Here is a 25,881-nt window from a genome sequence, read left to right as displayed (position 1 = left end):
GCAAACACAGACACAGGAAAAGCCGCCCATGCCCACCTGTTCACAGCTGGATTTCCTAGGGCACTTAATTCAATCAGAAGCAGTAAGTTTTAGCAGCATTTTACAACCAATTAACCATGCAGGAAACAAAACACCTGACTCAGTGCCTTCCTCCTAGCTTCTAAAGAATCTATGGCCTGGAAAGTCAGAACTTGGGAACTTTGTGAAAGAAGACACCACGAACCTGGTACAAGCAAATTTTCCCCCTTCTTACATGTAATAGGAGGACACATGAATCGGGCCAGGCTCACTGGCAAGGGAATCACTCCTGCTTCCACCTAGAGGACCCTCGTATCACTCAGCATGTGCCAGGCACTGAGCACTTACAGGGATCATCCTGTTTTTTCGGGCCTATTAATATCCCCATTTCACAGATGAAAACATTAAGGTCAGAAAGGTTGGTCCAAGAACCCAAGGTGTCATGCTTTCCAGGAACCTAGGTTCTCTTGTGCTCCTGAGGGATGCAACAATTAACATGCACCAGCAGCTATGGTACTTTTCTTAGTCCATAGACACTATGTGCTAAAACCCGTGCAGGTGCCCATCTATTTTTTAAAAATTTTAAGCCTCCTTCTGTTGCTGGAGCATCCCTTTCCTTCATGATCTGGACCAACCTTACCCCTGCAACCTTCTTCCTCCCACTCTCTACCTTCGAGCTTATGTTGAACCCACATAAGGAGACTGGACCAGTTCTCCTTCCATTCAGCACCCTCTCTGCTTTGCCCACTCTGCACCTTTGTGCATGCCATTATTCCTCCCAGCACACTTCCTCTTCCCCTCTCCCATCCCTTCTCAACTGAACAATGAATCTTCAGTCAAGACCAAGTCCAAATATCATATGCACTGGGGCACTGCCCTGACCCTCCCAAACAAATATCCCCAAACTCTCTTCTCTGTGCTCCACAATTATCACGTTGAAAACAATTAAGCCTCATTTCTCTGCTGCCCAAACATAAGTTCCCAATCATTCACCATGCCATACATTTTTATAAGATGAAAGTCCTGAAGACTGAAATTTCACCACCATCCTAGGTATAATCTTCACAGTGCTGTTAATTGTTAAACTAGAATGCTGCACTGAGCTATTTATACTCTTTGAATTGCTCACATTTCTTCCCTTAGAAGCTAAACATAAAAGCAAGCACAAGTGCTTTGTGCCACAAGTAAGATGGTCCATTCACCACCAGTCTCATATCTGTGTTGAGGAGTGGTTTTCTATACCAAACATGGAGAACAAGGGGGGAAAAAAGCTCCATTTAACTCTAATTTCTTGCTTTTTTGCTAGAAAGCTTTGTAAGTCGCTGCTTGGTCTCACCTAGTTGAAGGGTCGCTGCTTTAGCTGGGATTGTGACAAGCCTCTCCAGAATTAGAGTACTTTATTATCACATTAGTACTGTAAAAAGTCACATAATTAACAGAATTTATCCTCATTTACTCTGTAAAAGCACTAATATTCAATCTCTCTGCCTCTGTTTAATTACTTCCTTAACACAACTTTTTTTTCCAACTTGACCCTTCCTGGGCTCATCTACAGAAATGTGTTAAAACTTTTTTTCCCTCCATTCCATTTAAACTGCTAGACTTTATTCATTTGAATAAGCATAAAAGGTGCACCAGGGTCGTCATAGTTCACACAATGCCTTTGAATTAGCAGCTGTAATGGTGTCATACCTTTGTGGAGATCTTCTGTTCAGAGTAAGTGACGACAGCCACCAGAATTACTGTTAATTGTAATATGACACTGGCATTATACTGGGTGCTTTCTAGTGGTAAACTAACATTAGTTCAGGTGCCTAAGAAATTTAGAAGCTAAGGCACCGCAGTTCTTCAAAGAGACCGGCAGACCCGCCTGACACATGCTGCCTTCTCAAGTAATGCTTTTTCAGACCTGTTTGTTTGCTCAAGAGGATGAAGAGGATAGGAGGAACACATACACACACACCAAAATAAAGTCCCCATTACATATCACACTCATCATCAAATAACAAATTTGGAAGGGGGTGAGCTTCCTCTTTCATTCTCCTGATTTTTTTTTTTTTCTTTTAGGCAGAAAGTAAAGAAACCAAGGCTTAAATGACACACATGTAGTAGAGACTGAACATCTCCTTCCCTTTTTCTGAAATGAAGATAAAAAATTGTGTTTCTGTACTTCATATTGAGATGGTCCACGGCCTGGTCAGGAAGATGTGGGCTCAGAGGGAAGGACAGGATCTTCCACGTGAGCAGATCTTTCATTGTTGGTTCACTTCCAGTGGAAGGTAACCCCTTCCTGACGAGGTCAGGGGTGGGGGGGGTGAATAACGACAGGAGACAATGGATAAAACAGACAGTTGTCCCGGTTCCTTGGATGGTGAGTTCCAGGAGAGAAGAGTGAGAATACAGGCAGACTTCCTCTGCTTGGGACACACTGGAAATTTAAGAGACCTCCATCTTTCCCCTTGTTTGTCAGTCAAGGGAAGAATCAGCCCTTGTATTCCCTACAAGAGATCTATCTCAGTTGGAATGTGAAGAAACAGCAAACGAGAGGTCTTTCTTATCTGTCCTCCGTTTTATCCAAGTGACATGCAGCAAACGACAGTAGTGTGCATCTCAAAGTAGAATAACCTCGTGAGCCCATACATATGACGTGACCATGTTCCCTGGGCAATAAGCATCCTCTCCAATGCCCAAGCTTCAGCTCCATCACTTCTCTGCTCTGTAATGCCTTTCTCTCCCTCTTCAAGTCCTGACATCCTTTCCAGGTCTTGTTAAGATTATTGCCCTTCCGTAAATCTGCCCAAATTCTCCCGATTTGGAGCTAATGTCTTGTTCCTCTATACACCTAAGAGAGCCAACCCCTGTCAGTGTCTTTCTTGGGGTTCTTCCCAGGGTCATTTTCTATTTAGGTTATCTATGCATGAATCTGATTGGTTCGCTTGGCTGCGAACATTCGAGGGGGTTATGAAGGGTGAGGCTGTGCCTAATCTCTGTGCCTACATGTGAGACCATGCCTGGCTAAAACTGATTCATCCCTCCCACTCCATTTGGCCTTCACTTAACCTTTGCTCAAGCATTTCATCATTCCCCAAATGTGTGCAATTTCCTACCTCCAAGCCTCTGCATATACTGTTCCCATTGCATGGAATTCTGTCTACTCAAAGGAGATCAAATCCATCCTTCAAGGCCAAAGCCAAAGTCCCCTTGGCCAGACAAACAACACTAAGTGATCACAGCCTTTGTTTATATCACACTGGTCCCTTAACTTACCTGCATTTACATTTTTAAATACCCAAATAGATTATGAGCATATAAGTGGAGGGATTATATTATTTACAATCATGTATCCTCCACAGAACTCAAAAGAATCTTGTTTGTGCATCACAAACATCCCTTGTACAGTAAGTGAATGGACACTGATAACATATTGACTTTGGGGATGTCCAGAGAAATAAGACAAGTATTGACAGATAAACTACCACAGTACTGGCAATAATACTTCTACGGCTGCTACTACCATGATGACTATTATTTATGTTCTTAATAGAGTTACTACTATTTGAGCACTTTACTAAGATCATCTGATTTCATTCCCACAGCAACCCTGGGTAGCAACAATTAAAGTAGACGGTACTAGTAGTCAATTTGTCAGAGGTCACAAATACAGTCAGTGAGAGAGCCTCAATTCAAATCCAGGTCTGACTAAAGGCAAAAATCATGCTCTCGATTACAACACAATTTGTATCCGGCTTATCCCTATTTGCAAGGTATCTGGGATGCTTGTGAACAGTGCTTTTATTCTGTCTGCCTATTCAGTCTGGCTCTCAGGTACAGGAATGAGGACTTGAGTCTAAAAGTGGCCCTATTCAGAGTTTGGAGAGAAGGTACCATCATGTGGAAGGGAGACACCTCTCTGGGTTTCAAGTGGCAATGGACTTGGCCGCCATCTGGGTGTGGTTCTCTTTGGTTCAGCTGAGTGCTTTTCACTTTTGGAAGGACAAGAAAATCCTCTCAGCCCCTTGACTCCCTCGCTGCCATACTTTCCTCAGACCATGTGGTCAGCTTGAACTTTAAAAAGGCTACTGCTTAATGCTTTGCAAGACAGGTATGTGACATTTCTGACTGCTCAGTCATCTGCTCCCACTCCCCTTTAGCCATAGCCCACGGAGCATCTTCTGTCTTAGGGAATAAACACCTTTGCCTCCAAACCCTGGCACTGCCATCACGACAAGCATCTCTAGCACCCCACAAAGAAGTGAACTTGAGGCCTCTCACCCTCAGTTGTTCCCCCACATCAGCATCACAGGCAGCAGGACACACATCCCAGAGCTGGGTGGATTAACCTCCAAGATGACACTCAGTTTTAGCTTTAGCCTCCCTAAATCCTCAACAAAAACTTTAACAGCCAGCTCTGATTTAGGACCTTAACTGTAAATCTTCTCTCTTCTTGGGCACTCACTAAAAAGATGAGTAGAATCAATTCAGCCCTTTTCTAGTCACTTGTCTCTTATGTTTCCTGGAGGATTCAAGGTAATGGTTAAGAACTTTCACCATAGTGAGCCTCACTTTATAGGCAAGCTAGAAAAGAAACAAGAGAAAAAGAACTGAAGAGTGGAGGGAAAAAAAAACATTATCAATGCCTTCTTTAACAAGGTAAGCACAGCATCTGAAACACGGGTGGGATTTTCTGAAAATATCTGAAGCAACATCATTCATTTATAGAAATGAAGCCAACCTGCTGGAATGTTAAAAACAGCAGCAGCTGAATTTATACTCAATTCTTAGAGTCTTGTTGATCGGTGACTGAGCCCTGCTGTGGGAACAGATCTCCTTTTCACTCAAGTGAGGATCTGCGGGGGTATTTTCAAAAGTAAATACATGGCCACAAAGAACAAAAAAGATCAGTCAAGAATTGAGTCTCTCAAGAACATCCTTGACAAAATAAACCCCATGTTTATGTATACTCCCTCAATTGGCCTGAGTCAGAAATCTTTTCTGCAACTTAAAACCGACTGCACAGGAGTTGAAAGAAATGTCCGGAATTAGCTTAGTCAAATGCGGCCGTAAATGCTGCTCTGCTGCTTACCAAGATGCGAGGGCCAAAGCAGTGTGAGTGTGACCTTGGCAATTCCCACTGTTTTGCCATCATGTATCACACTATTTTTTTTTTTCTTGGTTGTATGACATCTGAAATGTAGATTCTTCTTAAGAACTTCAGTTAACATATTTTAAAATAGTGTCTAGCCTTTTCCTCATTATAAAAATTGAGTTATTATTCAGAAAAAAGCTTAAATACTAAAAAGATATAAATAAATTAAAACCCTATGCACCTTGTATTCTCCCAGTCTTTTCGTGTATATTAAAATAGGATAATGGGAGTTCCCGTCATGGCGCAGTGGTTAACAAATCCGACTAGGAACCATGAGGTTGCAGGCTCGGATCCCCAAGTTGCTGTGGCTCTGGCGTAGGCCGGTGGCTACAGCTCCGATTCAACCCCTAGCCTGGGAACCTCCATATGCCGTGGGAGCGGCCCAAGAAATGGCAAAAAGACAAAAATAAATAAATAAATAAATAAATAAATAAATAAAAGAAAAAAAATAAAATAGGATAATGATACAGATTTTATCTCCACTTTTCAGTGTCAAGTAATCCTCAAAATGTGATTTTTTTCACTCTATAGTATATCATCATAAATAGCAGACATTCAACAAATCTGTTATTTGATTCCTTTCACGTTTTTGCTATTATAAATAATGCTTGGGTGAATATCTTTGTACATAAAGTTTTACCCACATGTTTGAATATTTCCTTATAGTTACCTAGGACAAGAATTGCTGAGTCAAAGTGACCTATTGTTTGAGAGTAGGCATAATGCAGTTTTATTTGAAAATACTGACATGAGTCAAGGTAAACTGAGATTCAGTCAAACCAGGTTGGAGAAACTCTTAAGAAGTGGCCTTTGCTGTGCCCAGTGGTACAGGAGTTCAGGGTATCCCTGTTGGTAAAAAACTAGCTAACCAACTAACTAACTAACTAAACACAGGGAATATAAGGCATATCCACAGATCCAGTCTGTTTCACCTGCAGTCACAGAATGTGCTGATATCCAGAACAGCACAGTCATCATGTTGAGTTACACTGAACTCCAAACAGAGGCAGCCGAAGAAAAGCTCGCCATGGGGCACCAATCCTCATGCTGGTCTCACTGTGCCCGCTGGACTTCTGAGGAAAGGGCTCAACAACAGCAAAGCAAGTCCCATACTGGACATGGTCAGAGGTTCCACCAGGCCCATGACCCCACCAAGAGCAGGGTGAGAGAAAGCCCATGTTAAGAGATCTCTGCTTGACTTGTGGGTCCCAGGCAAGAGGGGGCATGACATGGGATGGATGGGGAGTTTGGGTATGATAGACGCAAACTATTAAATTTAGAATGGCTAAACAATGAGGTCCTACTGTATAGCACAGGGAACTATATCCAGTCTCTCAGGGTGAACATGATGGAAGACAGTATGAGAAAAAGAATGTGCATATATATGCATGTATGTATGAGTGGGTCACTATACCCGTAGAATAGAAATTGACACAATGCCGTAAATCAACTATATTCTAATTAAAAAAAGAGAGAACTCTGCTTAAAAACTGAATGGCATCATGTCATCCCTGAGAAATCACATCCTTTTCAGAGCAGACTTTGTTCTTTGAGTTGATGCTTTAGGGAAAATTCAAAGCAAGTGACCTTCAATATGGTATATTTTTCTCAAAATCATATCCAGAAACTGTTCAATAAGACCATCCTATCAGGATCAGCAGTCATTTATCAGACTAACATTCTCCAACCAGTGAATTCCTCCAGCAAGACCCTGCCTCTGATTTCTGGAAATACCTTGTTTACCTGAGACATCAGCCTCAAAAATAACTGATAGCATGATCCCTGTTCACTGTCTCAAGGAACAAAGGCTACCATTTATGACCTGGCCTCCAGCAACCCAGTCAGCTCCATCTTATCCCATGTCCTTTATGTTCCTTTATACTACAAGACTTCAGCTTTCCAAACCATCTGAACTCCCTCAGGCCTCCTTAAATGCTCTTTCCTTCCCCTGACATGGACACATCACCCCTCCCCCTCCTCCAAGCCCACTCCTGATCTAGAAGAACCCTCTGTAGTTCAAGAATGATCACAAATACCACCTCTCTGTCTGAGAAGCTTTCCCAGGCTCCTCCAGGCAGATATGGGGTCTCCCACCAAAGGGTTCCCCTGGCACCTTCCTCCAGAACCACGTCTATCACGTGATTCTGAGACTCTCTGCTTACTTGCTGACCTCTTCAACTACAGGATAGATATTCTTGAAGATAAGAACCATGTCTTTTCACCTCTGTATCCTCAGAATCCAAGAGATAGTTTGTAAACAACAGCTTAATACTGAAAGAATAAGCATATAGGTAACTTGATAAAATGATGGAGGTAGCATGATAAAATGCTATCTATACCCAAGAAATAACTGAGGAACAAAAATAAACGAACTGAGGGCACTAAGAGACCCAAAATATTCTGTTACCTGTATGTATAGAGTATCATGGTCTACTGTAACAAACTATATGTTAGAACGTTGCAAAATCAAATTCTACTAGTGAAAAACATTCATAGCTTTATAATCTTAATTTTCATGAAATGGGGAATAATCTCTGTAATAATAAACAAATTCCGTCCAGTGTCATTGGTATAATCCAAACTTTCTCTTTGGTGCATTCTAAACATATTTTACATAAATGATGCCAAAATCTCACGCTGATACACATGAACCCAAAGTTAACTGGCAATAAATGTAGAAAATTCCCACAGAATTACTGAGGAGCAAACCCAACCCATTAACTTGGGGGTTATCTTAGATACCAAGAGAGTACTGGCTGTAAACCAGCCAAGAACTGATATTGAGGTCTTATAAAATCTCCAACACTCTCTTGTCTTTCTGATAAGGCAAAGAAACAAGGGGAACTACTGTAACACTGAGATGCTCACAGGCTGTAAGAAGGAGCAAGAAACAGCCAAGTTATCCAGCATAGCTCCTGCCCAAAGAAGGAATCCCATCCCCAATGTTCTTGACAAACGGCTGTCCTGGGAGGGAGCTGGAGATGGAGTACAGAAGACGAAAGACACCCTCCCCCTGTGGACTTGACATTCTAGCGTTGAAGAAAGACAACGAGCAAGTTCTTTTTAAAAACCACAAGTAAACTAGATGTCAGTTACTTATGAGAGCTATTGGAAGAGAAAAGATGAGAAGCAATCACTGGTAGAAAAGGGGAAACTTGAAAGATGATGGTCAGGGAAGATCTCTGAAACAGTATTTGGGCTGCGACTGGAAGGACAAGGAGGAGGCAGCCATGCCAGATTCCGGAGGAGTGCAAAAGCCAACATGACTGAAGAATAATAAGCAAGGAGCAAAGTGACGTGAAAGGTCTCCGAGGAAGAGGGATCATTCAAACTGGGGCAGAAAACGTCCCATCATGGAGAGGCAGGCATGCCCATCCACACAGGACAGCTCTGTGAGGAGGCTCCCTCTTCTGAGAACTAAACTCTGCCCTCCTATCATTTACCTTCAGAGACATCAGCTCTAGCTTGAGTCTGGAGACAGCTCTTAAATAGCTTCACCTGGCCACTCTGTCCTCCCATGCCTCTTTTCCAGGATAAGTAAACCTTATTCTTCTACTGATTTAGGACAAGATTCCAGATGCTTCACCATGCTGTTCAGCCTTTTCCAAATACTCTCTCATGACATAATATCCCTCTTGAATGCCGTCAGAACTGAGCAGGACCCCACAATGTTAGGGACTGAAAGCAGGCTGGTTAAGATATGAAGTCACACAAACTAGCTTCCAATCTGGGCTCTACCACTTATCAGCTGTGTGACCTTGAGTAAATCATTCCACTTCTCTGAGCCTCTGTATTCTCATGTGTGAAATGGGAATGAATATACCTACTTGGAAGGACTATTACGGGAATTAAGTAAGGAAATATGCAAAAATATTTATGTATAAACACGCATATATATTTATGTATAAATACACACACACACGTATATACATCCAAAGGACCATGTAGCATATAGCAAATGTTCAATATAGTTTCTATTGCTATTATTATTAGCAGCTATTTATTTATTGTCATTATTATATAACCTCAGTCATTCTCCATTTTGCTCTAAAAATGCAAGTTAAATACACACTTGTGTTTGTTTTTGTTGCACTTGCATTAGGGGTCCAGGGAACAGGTTGGGGGTTAGGAGCCAGGTCAATGGAGACTGACCCTTTTCCCCTACACCTCTTGCATATAATACAACAGCCCTAATCTGTTCACAGTAACAGAGATCCATAAAGAGCCAAACCATGAAATTGGAATGCTTCTGGATCCCTTAGGAAGTATGACCCTGTCCATATGCCTCAGATAACGCTGCACAGACTGAACAGTGTTTGGGGATCACCTTCCAGGGACAAGAGAAGCGTCTCATCCATCTTTTCAGACTTTCTCGGGGCTCACACATCAGTACTCAATAAAAACGGGTAAGTGTGAAGGAAAGAGGAGTCAATGAGAAGCCTACCTAGACTTACATGACCACATTTGCTCTCAAAGTTCTCAGAGGGACCCAGGTGAAGCACGTCATAGGCACAGAAACAGGCTCAGAATGGTGAAGGGACTGGCCTAAAGCCACACAGCCTTGGCCCAGCCATAAGACTCTTGATTAACTTCTTCCCAGAAAACTATCCTGAGCAAACCAGTCACAGACCTACATCCTGGGCAGGTCCTCTGTCCTCCTTCAATGCTTTCCTGCAGACCTGTCCTCTGAGGCACAGGAAAGTCAGGTTTCCCCATTTCCATGGTATGTTTCCCTAGCTTATCCGAACTCTGAGTTCCTTAGGGAACAGAAAGTCGAGGCTGGCAACCTCCAAAGCTGCGTATCTCTCTCACCTAAGGAACATCATTTTTCTCTTGTCACAACCCTTCCAGCCTGATATTTGACAGCTCCGATAGGGTACTGTCCAAACATTTATTAAAACATTTTAAATGATGAATATATCCAATTATTACTATTAATGCAGCTAATACTGACTAATGAGGGGGAAACGCAGGAGCTGGTGTCCCGCAATTCATTACCCCTGCCTTGTCAACAATTCAAAGCCCGAAACCTAATCATCCATACCGGGCCCTGTTATATTTCACACGTCACTTTTAATAAGTCACTCAGTGCCTATAAATTAATGTAACATGTCGGCGTTTATGAGTGCGGCTTTGTCGCAGTTAACAAATGATGTTCTGGGCCAGTCTACAACAGCTAGGCAGTGACGAATGATGGAAGATGATTTCTCTCCAAACTATAAACTATACGCTGGGGACTCCAGTAATACATACATATATATATATCCACATAGTACATACATCTAAGCATACACAGACCTATACACACAAACTCACAAGCACACCAGCACACACACAAGCACACATGTGGAATAAATATGATGCATAATTTGCAGCGAGGACCTATGTAACAACCCCTGCCCTTTCTTTTCAAGAATATTAAACATGCAACACTGGGAACCAAGACAGTCCCGTAAATGTGGTCAACATCAATTTCAAGTTTGTTGTTAAGTTCAGGTCTATCATCCCTGGCCAGGTTTCCGGACCACGTAAGTAATAATGAAATCCCAGCGGTGTAGATGGAAAGGGGAGGGTCAATGTGGTGCCCAAAACACCAGCAGTTAGAGGCAGGGTCTGCATTTTTATGGCAAAATTGACAGTCACTGGATGTTGGGGTGGAAGAAGGTACTTATTTGCTTCTAAACAGACCTGAATAATGTGTCATCTCCTTCTAAGCCATGACTTCGTATTTCACAAAATCATTAGTATATAACTTGGATGTAACTTGACCTTCCTAGAGTCATCAAATTCAAGATTCAAGAAATGATGTTCCTTTAACTCGTGTCCTTTTTTGTTACTTTGCCCATGTCCAAGACAGGTACTCAGAGAAGAGTCCAGATCCTCATACCTGAGGGTGGGGCACTATACACACTGACAAAAATCCAGGGCAAAGAAGACCAAGGGTTTCCGTGGGAGTCTGTCTATGTTCAAGGCTGCAGCTTTGGAGGTTGAATTCTTGATGTAGACAGCATCTCTCTCTCCACCTGCCTTGATTCTGGAAAAACCTAACCCTCCATTTTTTTTGGTAGTGTACCAAAACTTCTACTCGGTTAGATGTTTTTTAATTATTATTTTCTTTCTCCATAACATCCCATCTTAGCCCCAGAAATTGTTATAATAGACATGAAAATTAACAAAATTTGAAAAATTAGGTACTTGAATAGTTTGGAGTGGGTCCTACAGGGTCCTTATCATGCCTCCTCTTTAACAGGCTTCTAAACCCTCAGCTCTCAGAGCCTATTTTCATTTATTTTTTTTTTTTTCCTACTTGCCTGCAAGATTCAGAAGACACTGTTACACCTCACTATACAAAACCGACAAAAACTTTTTTTAAAAACTTCCCTCTGAAAATTGTACATTTATATCTGGGGATTCTCTATGTGGTTTTGTCACAAGGATTTAGCTCAAATACGGTGGCCAACATTTCCATTATAGTTGTTCAAGAAACAAACATACAACAGCAATAACAAAAATAACTTTTATAAATTTTTTGCCATATTCTTCATTCTACCATTAAATTAATAGCAATAAATAAGAGTTTTAATTTAAATGTCTAAATGAAGATTCATATATTACAAACCCAGGGTTTATAAAGACTTTTATTTTTGCGTGTGGCAGGGTGGTTTTTAGAACTTCTAATCTACATCCAAGAAACATTAGAGAGCTAAACATGATGCCTTTTTTTTTTTTAAATATACCATTCATGGAGTTCTCATTGTGGCCCAGTGAGTCACAAACCCAACTTGTATCCATGAGGATGAGGGTTCGATCCCTGGTCTCACTCGGTGGGTTAAGGATCTGGCATTGCTGTGGCTGTGGTGTAGGCTGGAAGCTTCAGCTCCCATTCGACCCCTAGCAGCCTGGGAATTTCCATATGCCACAGGTGCAGCCCTAAAAAGGAAAAGAAAAAAAAATCGCTAAGATTATTGGAGAAATGCAAATCAAAACTACCATGAGATACCACCTCACACCAGTAAGAATGGCCATCATTAATAAGTCCACAAATAACAAGTGCTGGAGGGGATGTGGAGAAAAGGGAACCCTCCTGCACTGTCGGTGGGAATGTAAGCTGGTACTGTCACTATGGAGAACAGTATGGAGGTACCTTAGAAAACTATACATAGAACTACCATATGACCCAGCAATCCCACTCTTGGGCATATAACCAGACAAAACTTTCCTTAAAAAAAACACATGCACCCGCATGTTCATTGCAGCACTATTCACAATAGCCAAGAGCTGGAAACAACCCAAATGTCCATCAACAGACGATTGGATTAGGAAGAGATAGTATATATACACAATGGAATACTACTCAGCCATAAAAAAGAACGAAATAATGCCATTTGCAGCAACATGGATGGAGCTAGAGACTCTCATACTGAGTGAAATAAGTGGAAAAAAAAAGTGTGTTCGGGGAAACAACAATAAAAAATAAATTAAAAAACATTTAAAGGAAACTAAGATAAGCACTGCACACATCTGAAATACATGTTTATTAGAAAAGAGAGTTGCACTTGGTCTGGTGGGGACTCTGTTGGCCAATTTGTTTCCCTGGGGTCTGGCATTGTCTAGTTCAAGTGCTAACACCATTCACATACCCTAAACGAATGGAGAGAAACTGACAGTGATGCAAGAACATTGCTCTCTTTGTTATTTTACATTGGGCAATGTCCGATGCTCAAGAAAATGGTGTTAAAGTACAGTCAGGGGTCACATACAACACAACCAACTGGAAAGACTACTGCACAGTAAGCTGAGTGATGACTTAGTACTCCTGTCTCCTGGTGTTTGCACAATTTAGGGGCAGTAAAGATGCTAAAAATGCTACACAGCGGGCAAGAGCCATGGCAGTACCTTGTTGGGGGCAAGGGGTAGAGACCATTGCAACATGTGCGATGTTGAAAGCATTCACTTGTGACCTACTCTCAAAAAGATTCAAAATGACTTCATAAGACCAACTCACAGTGACCGAAAGAGGTTTCATGCTCCCTTAATTAAGAGGGACCAGAAAGAAGAGAAGGACGACGTGTACTCTTCCTTCCAAAAGCCTGAAGAAATGCATTCAGCTTTTGCTCCTTCCAAGTCTGGTGCCTTCTGGGGTGTGTCAGAAGGCAAAGACACTTGAGTGTATGTGTATAAAAGTGAGACAGAAATGGAAGGCCCTGGAACTTGAGGCACTGTGTGGAAAGAAACGCAGCATGCTGTCTGCTCTGGTCGCTCTATAAAGATATCAACTCTGGAGGAGACAGCTGAAAAGCTCCGTTTCCCAGCAGAGGTCTTCGAAAGGCACAGCAAAATCCCGCAGGGAATAGGGACAATTTGCATAACAATGTGCTGTGGCTTCTCAGGAGACCCAAAGGATCCATCCCCTTAGAGAAAACTCCACACTTCTGATTCAGCCCACTGTAGAGAAGGGGGGTGGGGTCTTTGCAGGAGGAGATGAGGGAGGAGCCTTTCAGCATTAATTTGCTCTAGGAATACTTTTCCTCCTTACTAATGTATTTACTTTGCTATATTGGTGTTGAGTGGTGTTGTTTCCACACACCCCCAACTTTGGTAAGGCCTTCATAGGCATTTCCCATACTCTCTCCTTCCCCTGATTTTTGTCATTTGTTTTTTCATCTTTGGGGACCCACCTAACTCCAGAGTTTCCCACTCCCTCTTCACTTCACTCTCCTGCCTTTTCATCCAGGCCAGTGACTTGGACTCTTGCATGAAAAATTCAGCTCCCCATCTTGTGAATATGGGGAGATCATCTTTATTCTTTCATGAAGATGATTGGAGGGTCTCTTCTCTGCTGCTCTTAGGGACACCTATTTTGCATGCCTTTTTTTCGAATTTGAAAGGGCTATGTCTGAGGGTGATATTTATTCCTGCTGTTTTGTTTGGGAACCAGATAGGGAGACTGCAGAAGCAAGCCCAGAAAATTCAGAGAATGCAAAATTCTACTCTCACAAAATGCCAAATACTCATAAAGAGCAGGATTTCATGCTCCAAAGCTGCTACTGTTTATCAACAAGCAGTCCACTCGGTGCCAACACAAAGTTTTTTTTTGCCAAAGCACCTTGGCAAGGGCTAGAAATAGAGGGCCTGAAACAGAAATGCACACGCCCTCCACTCCAACCAAAGATGAAGTAACATTTGGCCATATTACTAGAAACATGGTGTTCAGAACCAAGGTGGCAGGAAGACTCTGCTCCAATCTCCAATGCGCTCAGTCCCACATCATTTCTGGACATCATAATTTAGGATGGAGAGAAAGAAAAAAGTTAGCAATGAGAAGCAATCAAATTTTATCTGGTTTCTACCATAGACATTGGATGAAATATTATCAGCATTTTAAGGATGAGAAACTGAGGTTTAACCAAATAGCCCATGGCCCCAGAGTAAGGTAAGTAGCTTATCTGGAATCTGAAGTGACATCTGATTGACCTAATGTTCTTGCTCTTTGCACTTGTGTATATTTAGCATAGAGTGGTCAAGAGGTCAAAGGACTCCATTCAATGCCACAGGGAAGATAACTGAAAGGACACTTAGTCTAAAGAAGAGAAGCTTTGATAAGACAAGAAAGCTGTTTCTAAATATGTGAACTATTTGCTCTGTGGATGAAGAGGTGTATCTATTCTTTAAAAGTCCATAAGACAGAACAGGGCCAAAGAGTGAACATTTCTTCAAGCAGATTTCTGATCAACAGAAGGAAAGAACTCTCTAAGGGTGAGAGATAGGCTGCCTTATGAAACAGTGGGTTCTGCCATCACTGCACATGTTCAAGAAAAGACCAGATGCCACTTGGCAGAAATACCAGGGAAGTGAGGGGCTCACTGAGCTGGCCGTGAATTTAGCTCCAAATCATGTGAGTCTAAGACCAGCAGAAGCTTAGAGAGTTTCAACTCCTGACATGCAGACTGCTGCAGAAAACAGATTAAGATGTCAGAAACAAATATCAGGGATTTAGGAAAAACAAAGTTATATAATTCTTCATGACCTTCCTATTTTATTAAATAATGTTCTAGATACACTTTGACTGCCTTAGAAAAGCGTGGCTCTGCATTAACACAACTGTTGCTAGTAGAAATAGTTACATAGTAATTGTAACATACAGAACAATCAAATAGGGAGGAAATAGCCAGAGTCCTTCTTACATATGGTCACATGTCTATGCAGGTAGAAATTAAAAGTGTTCAACAGTCAGTCTTTTTTTTTAAACTTTATTTTTTATTTTTCATTTTTTTGTTTGTTCTAGGGCCACTCCCGTGGCACATGGAGGTTCCCAGGCTAGGGGTCCAATAGGAGCTGCAGCCGCCAGCCTACGCCAGAGCCCCAGCAACTCGGGATCTGAGCCGCGTCTGCAACCCACACCACAGCTCACAGCAACACCAGATCCTTAAACCACTGAGCAAGGCCAGGTACCAAACCCGCAACCTCATGGTTTCTAGTCAAATTCGTTAACCACTGCACCATGACGGGAACTCCAACAGTCAGTCTTGCTTGAGTTATGACAAGTGCTGTTCTGACTTTCTAAAGGGGCCAAGGATCTGAATTCCAACATATCGGAGGTGAACAGAGAATGATGAAACCATAAAATATTAGAGAACCTTGAATTCAATCACATCTTTACTCAGTGACACACTGTTCATTAGTGGCAGAGTTGTGGCCATAACATTCCTCACACCTGGCCTTGAGATCCAGGACAACTTTTACATCAATGTGGTAAATTCATCCTTTTATTTTTATTTTATGTATTTATTTATGTATGTATGGTTTTTCTTGTTTGTTTGCATTTTGCTTTTTAGGGCCCCTCCCATTGCATATGGAAGCTCCCAGGCTAGGGGTCAAGTTGGAGCTGCAGTTGCTGGCCTACTCCACAGCCACAGCAATGCGGGATCTGAGCCACATCTGTGACCTACACTGCAGCTTACAGCAATGCCGGATCCCCAACCCACAGAGCGAGGCCAGGGACTGAACCCTCATTCTCATGGATACTAGTCAGGCTTGTTACTCCTGAGCCACGTCAAGAACTCCCACAATCATCCTTTTAAAGCTGAACTTCAGGGAATCACAAAGCCCAAGCTTGGAACAGTCAGAACCAACAGGATAAAAGCCAAAAAGCAGACGCATAGTTACTAGAGCAGGTGCAGAGGTACTGGTGGAACCACAGCTGTGGCTTTCCAAATCACAGGATGTTGGCTGAGAAAATTTTTTAAATGCCTCACAATTCAATTCTGTTGCCAAAACAGATACTAACCAGTACCCAGGAAGGATATGGTCATTCCAGCCCCAAGATGGCCTTAAACCTCCTTTGCCTTTGGACAAGCCTCCACTATCTACCCAAATAGAAAGGTTTCAGTCTTCTTTGATTTGGGTGGTAGGATAGAAGGAAATAAGAATACAAGACATTGGAGTTCCCATCGTGGGTCAGTGGTAACGAACCCAACTAGTATCCATGAGGATGCAGCATCAATCGCTGGCCTTGCTCACTGGGTTAAGGATCTGGCATTGCCGTGAGCTGTGGTGTAGGTCACAGACACGGCTTGGATCTGGCATTGCTGTGGCTGTGGTGTAGGCCAGCAGCTGCAGCTCCGATTCGACCCCTCACCTGGGAACTTCCATGTGCCACAAGTGTGGCCCTTAAAAAAAAAAAAAAAAAAAAAAAAGGCAGTAAAACACAAAAAATAATACAAGACATTCACATCTGAATTTTAATTTTAAAGCCTGCTTAGCATACAATTCAGTCTTGTCAAGTGAATTGTCATGAGCTCCTAAAGAACGATATAATTTATTCCTGAGCCACCCCCCAGTGTACAGACATAGGCATTTACTCCACAGGATACACTGAGTAGATGAAACAGTAATCTAATTTCATCTTCAATCATACTTCACTTTCCTGTGTGTAAATTTTAAGGAAATATTAGTTAATCAGAGCCCTGCTATCTAGCATTAATTCAAACACAATGGATACATGCTAAGCTATTAGACAGGCCAGGCGCTGTCCCTGGGCACAGGCCAGAGTCTCCCAGAACACATTTTCTTTAGATAACAAAATGAGCTAATATTTTGGCTTTACTGAGAAATGCAGCTTGTCCACGGGTGCTTCTGTAGAGAATTACACTGATAGCCCCCACTCCCATCAGCGTTAATCTGTAAGATCCACTGTGGTTTACAACAACCTGCCTGAGCCCTAAAAGGCGTCATTCATTAATGAGAGTCCATTTCACCCCTGGCACTGACTTACTGTGGTAGAAAGGGAACTTCTGTGCCTTGAGAAAAAAATTTCACCAATACGGGAGGATCCTCAGTAAGAAAGAAAATTGAATAGCACCCTGTCTAGTGAGTAGAACTTTTCCTGTCTAAAGACAAGATAGCTGAATTGCACAAAATACATGATTTCATGCCACCATCATATTGGTTTCTCTTCTTGCCCATCACTCAGTCCTATCCTTCCCTTTGACTCTCCTGAAACTTCAGCTCTCTGGAATGATTCATCACTGCCCTGGCGTGATCCCAGTGTCCTCTAAACTTCAATCATTCACAACAGCACTCTCATAATTTTTGCCATTTTTACATATTACCTATAATATTACTTACTTAATATGTTATGGAGATGGACTCACTTCTTTTTTATTTCCAATATGCTTATTGTTAAATGAGACTTTTCATTACCTTTATGAATGAAAACCAATGCCACTTGCCTTAGATCAAAGGAAATGAAACAAATAAAAGCCAATGGAATCAACCTCCCCCCCTCCCCAAATTAGCTAAACTTTGGCTAGATACCATTTCCTGTCCAAGGGTATTTATTAAAAAGGGAGATTCAGCCAGTGAGGGAGAGATGTGAAAGACAGATGAGCACCAACCTGAGACCTTGGGCTAGTGAGAAAGACTAAAAGAAATTTTACGTGGAATGATTTCCCCCTTACCTGGTTTAGTGTTATTTAAATCCGCATTTGGGTACCACTTAAAAATCATCTGGCTGCCAACTTAAAATCATCCCATGTACCAGCAGCAGCACTCAGGTACGCTTGAGAAACAGTGAGTTGGCTCATAGAGGTGTGGGAAAATGCACATCACACACAGAAGGGAGGGCAACTGGTATGATGGAAAGAAGGCTGGCAAGAAAAGATTGATCAGTCTTGGGAGAGGATTTGGAGGAAGGTTTGCTAAATGATTTGGATAGAGTTGCAAGTTCCTAAACCAGCAGAAAAATTCATAAGTTTCCACTGGTGCTGGAGAGAAGTCAAATATATCAGCAGTAGGTTATGAGCTGCCGTGAATTTTTCTGTTTTTCCTCTTTACATGGAAAATGATACCAGGAAAGGACACTCTGTGGTGAATCTGGTTTTTGATACTGATGAACATTGGCATGCACTTTTGAAACTAAATAATGCAAAGAAAGAAAGAGAGGAGAGATCCAGCTACAATATATTCCCACCCTAGAATAAATTTCAAAACAGTATGATGTATGTGGACTAGAGATCAAGTTGGCAGAAAAGGGAAAGGAGTATTAGGAAGGTAAAATAAATAGGGGCAGAGAAACTGTCACACAACTGAATTGAGTCTCGGTGTTTAATTAGGGACAGCAAGCTTGAAAGCCTCCTTGTAAATGACTACCTAAACCAACCACGTGTTGGTTAACACTGAGACATACCAACTGATCAATAGTACAAAACAAAAGGGCTCAGGTATGCATGTAGAGTCATACATCATTTCAATAAATTATGCTGTGTGTAAAGACAGGTTTTTTTAGAACAATCATTCTGGGATCAAGCGCTAAATCATTTCAGCCACATCTTGATTTCTGCAAAACTCGGCAGGAATTATGAGGCTTAACAGCATCCTGACAATTAGCATATTATAAATACAAAAATGATATATTAAAGGGAGAGGAGGGGAAAAAAAAGGCCAGCGTTTTACACCTACAGTAATATAATTCCACTACTTAATGCAAAGTAACAGGCCTCAGAGTGTTTGGGATCCTCTCGAATGGTGTTATCTTCTCTATCAGTAAATGAGACTATGTGAACAGTACAACCTATAAATAATTCAAGGCCTGAGATGGCAATTATAGAACCATGCACAACTAGCATGAATATTTTATGAAGGCTAAAACAGCCCTCAGAATGAATCATGGAGAGATGAACACACACACACACACACACACACACACGCGCGCGCGCGCGCGCGCGCGCACACGCACACGCCAGGCAGTTTTGGCCAAACTGTATTCCAAGACAAGGCTTCTCTTTGATCCCTGACACACCTTTATTTTACAGAAACAATGCCCATAGTTATATATTTTCCCTTCTTGAATTTATTTCTTAAAATCTAAACACAGAGGAATAGAACAGCAGATTTGCCGATAAGGTAGGAGAGCTTGAAATAGAGGACGGACAAACCATTTTTAAACCTGAACTTATGCAGAGAATTCTGAGTGATTTTTTTTTTTAAACTCTCCAAATGGACTCTACCAAAAGTATAGAGTTGCAATGCATCAAAATTGAAATGGAAACCAGTATCACTTTTTTATGACTCAAGCAAGAACCTATTCTACTTGAAAACTTCCCTGGTATAAATAAGCTTTTATTTCTAATTATTCCTTGAGGAATACCGGCAATCCCTGCTTTCACATTTATAAGGCAAAACAAATATTACCGAGCCCTAAGCATGAGCAAACAAGGTACAATATGTAAAGGAGAAGCCCAGATGTCACACTTTACTAGGAAATGAGCAAAACCACAAGTCCTGTGCTGCTTCTGCTGCCCAAGGATGTGCACAGCTGAAAAAAAATGAAATCATAAGAATTCATGTCCTGATTTCCCTGTGCAGTGTACTCATACTATTTGAATAAGAGTTAATAGTCATTTGAATTTTTCAGAGATTAGTATTCATCTTTTTCACCCGTCTCTTATTTACACACACCCAGATAATATCCATGCAGTTAAAGAAACACTACTGCCTTCCTTGAGTCAATTTCACATAATCCACTTTCTTAATTACAACCTAAAACTTTTCAGGCTTTTCTCAGTTCCTTCACAAGGGAGCTCCAGATTTACAATACTTTCAGTATGAATGTGGGCATTTTTCAGCTGATTACAACAAACAGAATGGACCTTGAGAACTCCAGGACTTTAGTAATGGGAAAGACCCCCTCAAGATCATCTGGTCCAAATCCTTCACTTTGGAGATGAGAACATTTTAGAGGCTAAAAAATGTTCTAGCCAATATCACACGACTAGGAGAAACACTAGGACCAAAAATAATATAAGATATACAATGTTAGCACCAACAAAAATCGGTAATAAGTTCAGCTATTTGCAGAGAACTCGAAATAAGGGAGGCTTTGTGCTTTGCAGGTCTCGTCTTGTTTAGCCTCCCAATACCTCCAGTGGTACCACTACTGTCCCCATTTAAAGATGAGGAAACAGAGGCTGAAAGAGGTTAAGAGTATCTTCTACCCTTGATCCGGTGACCCTTCCCATCTGCTGTGCTCTTCCTCAGGCTACATCTGAATCCTCTCCTTAAGCCTCGGCTATGACACACCTATATGGCATGGAACCATTGATTTTTACTGGAGACTTTCTAAGTGAAAAATGCAAGGTCTTCCCTCTTACTGTACCTGCTGCTTCACAGGACCTCTGAAGGCAAAGAAAAAGAGGGTGTCCTAAAAACCTACACCACAAGAATGTCAAGAAAAACAATACCTTTCCATAAAATGTTTGGCATTCCCCCACTACACTTTTAAAGTTCTGGGCCACGGCTGCACTGGGTGTGCCCCTCCTGTTGATTTGAGGCATAAAAATACCTTGAGAATCTATAAAGCCCAAAACAACAAATTGAGATACCACCTACTGCAGCAGCCGACAGGCAGGCTGGTATTATGTTTTAATAGCCCTCTTTGGGTGTTATTAATGCAAAGGAAATAAAAAAACAGTATGATTCACTCTCTTTCCCCGCTCATGCCCAGTTTTGGATTTTAGTGTCAAGACAATAACATATTCGGGTCTTTCTAAACTAGCGCACTAGTCTGGCATAAACAGAATTATCCTGTTTTCTTTCTTTCTTTTTTTTCTTTCTTTCTACCTTTTTTTCAGATGCTAACTCCAAAATATGCCTGACTCTAGACTCCAGTTCAAAGAAATATCCCATTATATTGTAAAAATTTAAGGAATTAAGTGAATTATTAGCTTTTGGCATGGATTTTCTTTTTTTAAGATTTTTTTTATAGTTGATTTACAATGTTCTGTTAATTTCTGCTGTACAGCAAAGTGACCCGGTCATATACACACACACACATATATATACATCCATTCCTTTTTCTTTCTCATATTAAGTCTCTCCCTCCACTGCCTCCTTTTCCTGCTACACCCAGATTTCTCTTCCGAACTTCCAAGCCACAGTTCCCAGCTCAAGCCTGAGGAGATGTCCCGCAAAGGAAGCACAAGCAACCGACTAAAAACAACTCTCAAGACCTGATCTTTTTTCTTCCTGTTTACTCTAGGGAGCTAGAGTGTCATTTATTCTTTACATGCCCCTGAATGGGTTAATCTTTTCTTTTCCTTATTTTGACAACCATGTTTATCTTTTGCAAAGGCTAGCAGAGGCGCGGGGTGGCATGGGAGTGCTAACTGCTAACACATGGGTTGTGCTGCATCTCGGCAAAAATGTCTTTCATACTTGTACGGGCACCTCAGCCAAGATCAACACCCTGAGTTTGATTTTCTTCATCATGAATTGACAGCTTATTTATCTCCATGGAAGAACTTTTTAAGCCCTTTAGTCACCCAGGCAACTTAGGAGGCATTCAGCTGACGGTTCAAAAATATTATTCTAGCTTCATAAGAAATAGAGACTAAATTATTTCATTCCTATTAGGCTGTCCTTCCTTTAAAGAGACATTTTGGTGACCCTGAGTTATAACAATAACCAAATACTATAAACCCACGTGCACGCACACCCCCCTTTTTCATTGGTATTCTATTTTGAAGACCTTTTTAGACCTAATTCTAGGCTGCAAGTCCAAAGTTGGGTGATGGTACACTCTTTCCATGTGTCCCCTTTCCAATAATGTTCAGGAAGTCTCACAAGATAATTAGGGAAGAAATTGTTTCCTTTTGGCATTTCTTGCTATGGAAATAATAGCGTCTGAGGCCCGTGAAACCAACAAGAAACAGAACTCAAATGCTAACCCCTGAGTCACAACGGAAAAGAGCATAACCCCACACAGATGCCGTATGGAACCTAAACCAACTCAACTCGGTCAGGTTCTCCTTCCAGAGGGAGCTTGATGATGCTCCTGGAAGAGGTTTAAATAAATTTGCCAGCAGAAAACAACCCAGAAAAGACTCACAAATTGAGCATACCAGTGTGGAATCCAAAAAGTATTTTCACCAGTAATAAATCACCTACAATTCTGCTACGTAAGAGCAGTGAGATTATTGACCTGCTTCGTGTAGGGATAGATCTGTACTTATAACCATCAGCAAAAGAAAAAAAAAAAAAGAAAACCCTGTAAATGAGCATGAGAAATTGACAGGGGAAGCAGAGAGGTGAGAGGGCACGTTTCCTGGGACAGACTGGAGGAAGGTATGACTGCAGAACCTCTCAAATCTTAGCTGGTGCCCCAATTCTCTATGAGAATACCTCCAGTTAAGATACTAATTTTTAGAGTTATGACTTCCACATGACAATAGCAATAACGGAAAATACTTACTGCATCCTTACTGTGGGCCCAGTGTCTTGCCACGTGCTTTAGCTCATTTAATCTCATCATCTCATTTCACCCCCACAACAATCCTATAATGTAGGTATGTACTATTACTGCCTTCGTTTTTCAATGAGGAAACCAAAGCTCAGACAAGTTAATTTGCCCAAGATCCTCTATTTCTACCCTTAGCCAGCCTAAATTTCTTCACATTTTCTAAAGTCCAATAAATGGAAGAAAAAAGATTCTCATCCTTCCCAATTTTTGTTTGTTTTTTTGTTTGTCTTTTTAGGGCTGCACACGTGGCGTATGGAGGTTCCCAGGCTAGGGGTCGAATCAGAGCTGTAGCTGCTGGCCTACACCACAGCCTCAGAAACTTGGGATCTGAGCTGCATCTGCAACGTACACCAGAGCTCACAGCAATGCCAGATCTTTAATCCACTGAGCAAGGCCAGGGATCAACCCTGAGTCCTCATGGATACTAGTCAGGTTTGTTAATACTGAGCCACGACGGGAACTCCTCATCATTCCAAATTTGAAACTAAAACACAGTTTCTTCTGTCCAGTCTTTATCTCATCATGCAGTCCTTCCAGAAATCTACCATTCATTCTACCTTATAATCATTAGCTAAGTCCCTTCGGTTGCCTAAATATTTAGTGCCTAAAGTTCTAAAGTAGGACAGGTGGTTTGTACAGTCTGACGCTGGGCACTTAAATGCTATTCAGTGGCCACAATGGTGAACACACAAACTGGAGGCACCTCCTGTGTCTTTAATGTGGTCAAATCCCATTCCGTCTTACACAGCGTTTGTAAGCAGACATGCCCAAGGCAGAGTTGCAGGCATCAAGGTGAGTTTGGCAAAGAAGCTTCCCAAGAGGGAGGAAAGTTCAAATGGAACTACTCCTGTGTACTTAACCTGCGTGTTAATGAATAGGAGGGAAAAAAAAAAAAAAGCATAAAGCAGATATGACAGAGACTCCTGGGAAGAGCTTATGTAAAGAAGAACATTACGGGAAAGGCGACGCTGAGAAAAATAAAATCACATTCAAAAGTTGCAGCAAGTTTGAGTTTATTAGTGATGAAAGGTAAAAACAGAGAGGACAACATAGCACTCGATTAGCCCTGGTGGTTCTAAAATGTGTTGTGAATATAAATAATTCCAATGGTTCTCAATATGACTGTGAAACATTTGAGGGCAGGGACTGGACCACACACTTTCTTCTCTCCCTCCCACTCTCTCCCTTCTTCCCCCACCCTCTCTCTTTCTCTCTCTCTCCTCAACCACATTCTCTGCAACTTTGGGACAGAAGGGCGGTTAGAGGTTCCCCAGTACAATCACCCCATTTTGCACACGAGGAGGTAGGGGTGCACATGGGTACAACGACCAGCCCCAAATCACACAACTAACTAGTGGCAGGAAACCCCACCACCAACAGGAACCCAGGCCTGTGGATTCCTTGCCCTGCGGCCTCTTTCAGGAGGTTCCCGATAAATATCATCAAACTCTGGGGGCTCTGAGAAAGGAAGGAAGAGAAAGTCTGTTGTGCAGATGCGGACCTCAGGGCTACACGGGTCCTTCATCAGGTGGTCCTTGCCATCCAAGCCTTGCTCAGAAGGATTTCAAACCAGAGAGGCTGCAGCCTTAGAAGAATGGGTAAGGATACTGTGAAAGCTCAAAGTTAATGAGTTTTAAATTGTGAGAGCTAGTTGGAAATGTGGAGGAATGAAAAGTTTGAAGGATTTATCATCAATCTGGCCATAAAGATTATTCCGTAAGACGTGCTGTATGTATATAGACACACTCACTCATACATCACCCCACTTGTATGCCCAGCGCTGTATTAACATATGTACATATTTGTTCAACAGAAGCCTTCAAAGTCCTCTCCGCTAGAGTCATTTTCAGACATCTCTCAAACAAGATGCAGATCAAAATGCAATATACAAAGTCAGGTAATGTCCCCGGCATCAAATTAAAATAGCTAACCGGCCAACAGATGGCAGCTGAAGCAAATCGCTTGCCGATTTAAATAAGAACAGCATTCAGTTCGGTTGCGCACATTTTTCTAGACAGAAGTTGACTGCTAAATGAAATCAACTTCAGAGCCCAGTTGTTTGTAGTCCGAAGGGGAAATTACAAAAAACAAAAATGCCTCCTTTGTTCCTGGAACCTGGGGTGATTCACAAGCACGGACATCCCCAGGTCTTCTGATTTTAAATCACTAAGGTGGAAATGTCATTCACCCGGGAGGTTATTGATTAAAATAAAGAACAGGGATGTTTTCTGCATGAACCTCACTTCTGCTGGCAATGTTGCATCGTTTAGATACTGAAAGGAAAGAAGAGGGGGGAAAAAAAAACCAGCAGAGGGAGGAAGGTTCATAGCAGTCACAGACTGGGAATAAATAACACAAAGAAGCTTTCTGGCCTGAGGACAGAGGCAGAGGTTGGCATTATTTTACATTAGAAACACTTCGTATTCAAAACGGTAATTGATAGCAGTGAAGTGTTGGGGAAAAGAGCCACTTGCGTGCAGGCAGCCTGCCCTGCCAATCAAACTCAACCTTTCTTTGAATGAATAAAAGCTTCATTGCCCTATTATGCTGATACAGTCAGACAGGACTAAAGTAGCCTGTTTGTCAAGTTTATGTGCACTGCCCCAAGCTACTTAGATTCTGACGCTTAAATAAGTCCCTCAAAATCAGCCGTGATTTTGGATACAGTTCCCTTTTCCTACCAGCACAGTGTACATTTTACCTTGGAGTTGCTCACCACTGGCCAAAGCTGCAGGAGGGGGACCTCTCCCCCCTTGATGCAGTGCCAGGAGGGCATTGGGCGGTCTTTTGTTTAGAATCAGCGGCGCTGAAGTGTTCTGCCCACGGTCTGTGTGTGCTGCGGGCTGTCTGAAGGCTGCAGACATGTGCCGGTTTCTGTATTCCCAGCTCTCCAGGAAGTCAGTGTAGAGGACTCTCCATC

General features: G+C 41.9%; 1 protein-coding gene and 1 long non-coding RNA gene across 6 annotated transcripts in view; both read right to left on the bottom strand.

The window, feature by feature from the left end:
* The window catches only part of EBF1 (EBF transcription factor 1), a 394,923-nt gene that overhangs the window by 157,814 nt on the left and 211,228 nt on the right, over nt 1-25,881 (bottom strand). The window lies entirely within an intron of this gene.
* LOC146395666 (uncharacterized) lies at nt 11,450-19,870 on the bottom strand. Its single transcript, XR_014830980.1, has 2 exons — nt 17,026-19,870; nt 11,450-16,066 (listed from the first exon to the last, which is right to left on the bottom strand). It is a non-coding gene; the product is annotated as an uncharacterized LOC146395666 (long non-coding RNA).

The sequence above is a fragment of the Sus scrofa genome, chromosome 16, assembly GCF_054392235.1.
Source record: "Sus scrofa isolate SSC_HxYL_T2T_F1_AM1 chromosome 16, Sscrofa_HxYL_maternal_Yorkshire_Landrace_v2.0, whole genome shotgun sequence".
NCBI lineage: Eukaryota > Metazoa > Chordata > Mammalia > Artiodactyla > Suidae > Sus > Sus scrofa.
Note: the sequence above shows the minus strand (reverse complement) of the source record. Positions and strands in the feature narration are given on the sequence as shown.